At 38.8% G+C, this 7,500-nt stretch overlaps 1 protein-coding gene and 1 long non-coding RNA gene across 2 annotated transcripts in view; one reads left to right on the top strand and one right to left on the bottom strand.

The window, feature by feature from the left end:
• Positions 1 to 7,500, top strand: part of LOC136846506 (uncharacterized) — a 272,934-nt gene that overhangs the window by 111,977 nt on the left and 153,457 nt on the right. The gene's annotated exons all lie outside the window — the stretch shown is intronic.
• Positions 2,244 to 7,500, bottom strand: part of LOC136846396 (uncharacterized) — a 5,445-nt gene continuing 188 nt past the window's right edge. The window contains exons 1-4 of the long non-coding RNA XR_010855367.1: positions 7,386 to 7,500; positions 6,899 to 7,011; positions 5,562 to 5,731; positions 2,244 to 2,444 (exon numbers count right to left, since the gene is read on the bottom strand). The exon at positions 7,386 to 7,500 is cut by the window's right edge and continues 188 nt beyond it. This is a non-coding gene — a long non-coding RNA (uncharacterized lncRNA). The remainder of the gene's footprint in view (positions 2,445 to 5,561; positions 5,732 to 6,898; positions 7,012 to 7,385) is intronic.

Here is a 7,500-nt window from a genome sequence, read left to right as displayed (position 1 = left end):
ATGTCGGTGCTTATGAATATAACCTTCACTACTTGTTTACCTTTGTTAATTTATTAAGTGTATTTAGCGCATTTTGGGCTAAATACACTTCATCTTTTCTTCATTTCTACACCTGTTCATTTGAATTTTGTTACGATATAACTCTATCGTATTGTAACTGGGTCACTTTCGAAAAGATCCGTTGGACTACGAAACTTTTAAGTGGAATTTTCATTTTGTTTTCGTCCTAGTTTTTAATTTCGAGGTTGACTTCCTTGGAAAAATGTGTGCGCGGAAGCGCTAGTTAAAGCTTTGCATAAATACACAAGTTTATACCAATCTTTAATACAAATACCTTTACATTTCTGATTTAGCTGTCACTTAATCTTTTGGTCACCGGTAACGCCTATTTAACTTTAGTTCATTTTACTGACCCGCTTTCTTTGCATCAAAACTAAGAGTTCAAAGTTCATTGAAATTCATACAAATTTTGTTTTTTTTAATCTGCCGAATGCATTCTTAAGCTGCGTCCACACGATCGAGCTTTGTTCGACGAACTTTGTCCGATGTGACGTCAGAAGCGGAGAAACAGCGAGCAAAGTCAGAACTTTGCCCGCTTCTGACGTCACACCGGACAAAGTTCGTCGAACAAAGCTCGATCGTGTGGACGCAGCCTTATGGCCTGTCCACACTAGCGGGCATGCCCGTCGGGCACTTCAGCCGTTTATATTCTCTCTCGCTTCTGAAGCATCGTTACCAGTCAATCGCATCGTTCTGGCTACACACTCGGTCGGTCAGTATAGTGGAACGGGTTATGGGAACAGTGTTTGCCCGCCGATCAGGCCCGCTCGTCTGGACAGGCCTTTACGTAATAATGTCCGATTGAGGTGAATGAATTAAATTCTTGATAAATATTCTTGTAATCATTAATTTATATAACTCCTAAAGGAAAATACCATATTCCATTCATTACAAATATAAGTGTTTTTGAGCTAAAGCCATCTTCGGCCAAGATTTACTAAGAAAACTTTTGCATTTCCTTGCCTAACAATCAATGCTAATAGTCATCACCATTATCCATTCTAACAAAACCCTTCGGTTCCTTTCGTAGCTTCGCTAAATTTCGTTAGAGCCAGAAATCAAAGGGACCAGGAAACTATCTGGAATTTCTGTATTCCGCCCATTTTTCGACCAAATCTCTATATTTCAGAGAAGCTCTTATTTAGAAGCTTTATCACAAGGCTGTAGTCTTGAGTGGTTCAGCTGTGCAGACGTTCATTTTTTTAAGTTTAATTTTATGATAACCATACATGCCTCTTGAAGGCTCTGGGTACAAGCCTCTGAAGGCTGTGAGTACAAGCCTCTGAAGGCTGTGAGTACAAGCCCTGAAGGCTGTGAGTACAAGCCTCTGAAGGCTGTGAGTACAAGCCTCTGAAGGCTGTGAGTACAAGCCTCTGAAGGCTGTGAGTACAAGCCCCTGAAGGCTGTGAGTACAAGCCTCTGAAGGCTCCGAGTACAAATAAGTGGTTTGGCAGTAATATGTCTGTCAACACTTATATAGTTTTCTCATTAATAGAAAACAGATGCTTTTATTTCTCTGCGGACTGTCTGTTATTTAAATATTTAGCTAACCGTATACTCTGATAAGAGGGGTCTGTTAAACTGTAAATAACTTGTACAAAAAAGTATGAGTTTAAAAATAAGGATAAAACTACCACTGAAAGAAGACTTCAAGTAATCCAATGCCAGTGCTTGTTACACATACGAATGACCGGGAACCAAGCACACTAGGAACCTTTAAGTGGCAGTGTTTCTAAGGGCTCCACTGAACTGCGCTACAGTCAGTTTCTACAAAATACAAAAAGACAACCTCATTATATTCATTCGTTCATAAATGAGATATGCTACTCTGCAGTCAATTCTCAGACTGCAATTTTGACACTGAACTGTTTTAGCTGGGTGTACAGGGAAATTCACCCGTACCGCCCATCACAAAATAAATCGACCTAATGATTTTAGGACGAATTCCTGCATAAAATATATAATTAGCCTTCATGTTTCAATGACACTATTCAGTTTATTTTTGCATTTCAAGAGCATGTAAAAGAAAGGATATATGTGACAGTTTCATGGTATATTTGAGTTTCATTTATTTATAATATCCAGATATTTATTTCATGAAAGGGCATAATGAAAGAAAATAAGGATTTGTTTCCTTTTACCCTTTGAAAATATTCCATTGAAAAGGATCAAAAGGTGTGAAGGTTCTGGGCATATTTTATTTTATTCGTTTGGCATCTTTTGTATAACGTAATTGAGGAGAGCAGCACTGTGCAAACTTCCATTTAAATTTCTTCACTTGTCATCAAAGCATTTATTGTTCGCATTCATTCTTTATTTGCCACTTTATTTTTTACGTCGGCAGTTATTTTGTGAGGGAGAACGTCCAGTCATTTAGTCTCGTCCTGAAAACAGATGAATTATTGACAAACTTTTCTAAAACAAAAAATATTCAATTTATTTCCCCCTTTCCAACATGCAACACGAATGAGGCTTTGTGGATATTTCACTAATATTCAATGCCTAACTAGTTCCTCGTTGGACGAGTCGGTAGAGTTCTCGGCTAGCACTCTGCTAGGCCCGACTTCGAGTCTCCGGCCGGCTCAATGAAGAATTACAGGAATTTATTTCTGGTGATAGAAATTAATTTCTCGCTATAATGTGGTTCGGATTCCACGATAAGCTGTAGGTCCCGTTGCTAGGTAACCAACTGGTTCTTAGCCACGTAAAATAAGTCTAATCCTTCGGGCCAGCCCTAGGAGAGCTGTTAATCAGCTCAGTGGTCTGGTTAAACTAAGGCAGGGTTTTCAATCTGGGTACGCGTGCCCAGGGGTACCTCAAGGGTCAGTTAGGGGTACGCTCTCCCCACGGGTGTTAGGGTTAGGGCCTGGCCGCCCACTGACTGCATAGCCACAGATAAATAATTATCAACAATTTTCTTTATTTTTATGGAATTCTTTGTGTTTACAATATTGTTGGTTATGTCAGGAGAGTTGTGTACTTACTTCCCTTCAGTACAGTACTTGCAGACATACACAATGGAATGTTTTTCTGCTTTTGTTTTGTTTTCTACTCTATACAAAGTAATGGGGCTACATTACTGACATTAAAAATACCCAAAATGGTACGTGGGGGAAAAAAGGTTGAAAACCCCTGAACTAAGGTATACTTAACTCAACGTCTAACTACTCATTTCTGGGAGATCAACGTATCTGCTCATCTATCTGAGAAAACGTACGTGTTTTTTGCCCCAACCCCACGGAGGATTGTCTATTTCATGGAAAGCTGAGGCGAGGGCTTGAAGTTATGGCGTATCACCATGATACAATAAAAGTTCTTAGAAAATAGACGTAAATGCCTCATAAAAACAAGAAAAACTTAATTACAAAACCGATAAAACACTATACACGAAGGAAAACCACTTGAGATAACGAAATTTATCTAATTGCTCGTGGCCCAGTGGTGAATACCTTCGCCTCCCAAGCAAAAGCGACCCGTAATGATTTGGAATAATTCAGTTAAAATTCCATCAGGTCTTTGATGACCGAAGTAGTGAAATAGGTACCTGCCACCAGCATGTCTGGATCTCTGTAAACAGAAAACTTGAACGAGACAGAAGAAACTGAATAAACACGAAAGACTTAATAACCCTTCAACAGTGGCTTTCAAATTTGACTGGCTTTTGAAAATTAGGCTGTAAAGACAAACACTGGGGCATTTTCGGCCACTCAGCGCTCGAAAATTGCGAATCAAGAATGGTGAATAGCAAGATGGAAGAAAGGAAGCGGGAATGGTAGCAGAGTAACAGGCTGAAAGTGGGTGCAGTTAGGGACGCTACAAATTACCTTTAGTAATAGCCTACTGCGCACAACGTGAGGAGCGATGACGGTGCTACCCTCTACAAGGGGTTCCTAACCTTTTCTAGCCGAAACCTATTACCCAAAATCCTGTTTAACTCTAGCATGGAGAGCCATGCCTTCATGAACTGTTAAGTACACCTTAGTTTTACCAGACCACTGAGCTGATTAACAGCTCTCCTAGGGCTGGCCCGAAGGATTAGACTTATTTTACGTGGCTAAGAACCAATTGGTTACCTAGCAACGGGACGTACAGCTTATTGGGGAATCCGAACCACATTATAGCGAGAAATGAATTTCTATCACCAGAAATAAATTTGATCAGTACAGGTACCTGCTAACTAGTCATTCAGCCACGGAAACCTAACAACTGCTAACGACTCAGGAGGCAGGGAAAACAACCTGCTAACATGTCACAAGGCTGAGAGTGAAACTGAAGCTTAAACCTCCCCCCACCCCCACATCCCCAAAATACAAAAAAGGGTTTGCTCGCTGTGTTAGGGCCTTAGTTAAGAATGAGTTTGCTCAGTGTTGGCACCATAACTATACAAAAGGTCTGTTCATTGCATTACTGACAAATCCATTTCAATGAGGTCACATTTTAAATTTGATAAAATAGTTGTCAATTTAAACTACAGCGTTAATTAACCTTTAAGTAGCAATCAAAAGAATAACTTAAATTCTTGTATGTTTTTAATTAATATACCATTACTGCAAAGTAAACTGATTTAATAAAAAAATAACTCTTACATAACCTTTCAAATTAACAAATTTTTAAGGAAATACATTTACTTCTTCTTCTTCTTCTTTTAACGTGCTTTTATTCCCATTTTTGTATGGGGTAAGCACGATGCCTTCTTTTGAAGGACTTTTTGATTTGGCTTTGGGGTAGACCTGTGGTCTCGATCGGCTGCCCTGCCTGACATCGCTTAGACCCCGGTACGTATGGTTCATGTATCATACCCGACCCAACGCCCTTTCTTCCCAGCAGCGAAAGTTATTGCGCGGGTATGGCGAGAGTTCGAGACGTGAGATGTTTGTTATGTTTTTAGAAGGTGTTGTAGTGGCTTTGTTTTGTGTGTGTATTTAGTCTGTAACATCCATTTGCTTTTTAAGCAAACCTATCCGTTGATTACATATATAATCCCGGGATGTCTACACGGATAGCAAAGTGTCTGCCTCTCTGATCAGTCGGCTGCGGGTTTGAACTCGCGCCACAGACCTCTACGAAGTCCGAAGCTGCTGCTGTAACCGAAATACATTTACTACTCGATTTAATTAATGTTAGGAGCTTTAGACCGGAAAAAATTAAGACTATGCTAACGAAAAGCTATGAATTATTTACGAACTTGCATTGACAAATATGGACTAAGTTGATCAAAATTTAAGGATAAATAAGTTAGGTTAATATATATACACTAAGAAACAAAGCGCTACAGAAACCTAAAATTAATCACAATTAGCAAAAAAGCCAGTTTCTTTACTTTAAACAAAGGACTTTAACTAATAAGTAGCACTGGTTTAATGTACTTACCACCTGAAAGGAAAATCTTTATTACCTTATGACCTACGGAACAGGGCCTCCACCCCTACAGGGGCACCGTCCCTGTAGGGGTGGAGGAAAAAAAACTTGGTTTGGTAGAAGACAAAGCTTTGAAAACCCACCTTTGGCTCGTATGCCAAACTCCGGTTATGAAACCATACAAGATGACTGAGCAATCGTAGTTTCAGAAAAGCTATTCTTGATGGATAAATATATTGAGTCATTTCTTATCTTATTCGTCACTGAAGTTGTATACAGATTTGTATACTTCAGAAACTTATTCTACGCACATCTGAAAATAGTTTTACAGGTAAATGTTCAGGAGAGGGCCGCATGAAGATATAAGTGATATTCAATATTTTTTTACTAGAATGTGTAGCAATGTGTGTAAATAGTGGTATGTGAGTGAGATAATGTGGTAAAATTCAATAAAATTCGAAATATCGGCGATCAAACTCGTACTACTCTTCTCCTCCCCGATTTGTTCTAAGTCTTTTGTTATTGTTTACTGTGTCTTGTTTCAGCTCAAATGAGCCGTGTAACTGCTAAAATCCGCAGAGAAACTAGTACACTATGACGTCTTATGCGTGTAGCCAATCATAGTTTCATTTTTTGACACCTCATAAACTTTGGCCAATGGCGCGGGTGTTCGAAGATTTTCTCGGCGCAAGAATACATTATCCTATCAACGCCATTTCAGTTCCTTCTTAGACATGGAATCCGTAGCGGGCACTTCTTCGCAGCAGAATTTACCGGCTATTCCAGATCCTGTTGAGGAAAGTCCACTTTCTTGTAGTGAATGCTACATAAGTTACGGTGAATTTATCATTTATCTTTAGTATACCTATAATAGTGGTGGTAGTATATAGTATATACAGCAACACTACCAGCAGCATCACTTTAGATTAAGTTTGATGATTGTGTTAGGTAGTGCCCTTGTAGGGGGTCGTAGGGGGCGAAGCCTCGCCAGGTCTAGGTAGGGATACGGCGCCCTAGGTTAGGTTAGGTGGTTGTGTTAAGTTAGCTAGTGCCCTACAAATCATTTTATCCTCTTCCCCCCACCCAAAACCCCAGTTCCCACTGGGGGTCCCCTATAATTGTAGTAGTAGATTTAGGGTTAGATTATATGTGTAAGAGTAAGTGATAGTTTCTTGTTTTTAAAGAGTTTCCTCATGTTTCTATGCATTGTGCAACACCAATCTGATGGTTTCTTGCCGTTTTTCGTCGTTAAACCTAAAAATCGTTGCACCCTCTCCTGAACAATTACCGTTTTACATATTTACCGTGGTATTAGCACTATTATGCACATTTTAATGTTTGATTTAGTTAAAGATATGTATAACCACATATTTAGATGTAAAGTAGTTATAAAACGTTTGAAAAAGACGTTACACATCAATCATTTAGTCTTTTTATCAGATGTCAGAGTCTAAAGAACGTAACGATATTAAATACAAACCTTCAGAACTGCAAAAAATCTCCAGTTTGAAACAAAACTCAACTTCACATAACCGACAAAATCGACGCAGTACTGCAGGGTAATTCACCGCTGTGTTCCCTAAATCCTGGAATCTGGAAAGATCAACCTTACTATATGAGACGAGAATGGTAACTGACCTATTAAACTGCATTGTGTTCTAGGAATTTCAAATAAATTTCTATTACTGACAAGGTAGGTTAGGTTAATTCCTATACTTTAAGATGGTAGGCTTAGATTAATGCCGAAACATTCGTTAAGAAAACTGATACAACTATGAAAAACTACTGAAATTCCTTTAAGAAAGCCAAACAAAATTCTAAGGATAATCACTTTAGCTATAATAACCACCTCAAAATTGGCTAATTCAAGAAACGTGATGAGCCTACAAAATTATTCACTTCATTGCGTGTCATTCATTTTTAAAATAAAAGGAAACAATATCATATCCCCAGCTTAAAATATTCACCTAATTAAAAAAAAAAGGACACACTAAGTGCTAAAGTTTAAAGCAAACAGCGGGGGGTAAAACTTGGCGTCTCCTTAGTTTTGGAATGTTTCCATTAATTCACGTAAACCGTCAT

Source organism: Macrobrachium rosenbergii, chromosome 15 (genome assembly GCF_040412425.1).
Source record: "Macrobrachium rosenbergii isolate ZJJX-2024 chromosome 15, ASM4041242v1, whole genome shotgun sequence".
NCBI lineage: Eukaryota > Metazoa > Arthropoda > Malacostraca > Decapoda > Palaemonidae > Macrobrachium > Macrobrachium rosenbergii.
This window is presented reverse-complemented; position numbering and strand designations above follow the sequence as displayed.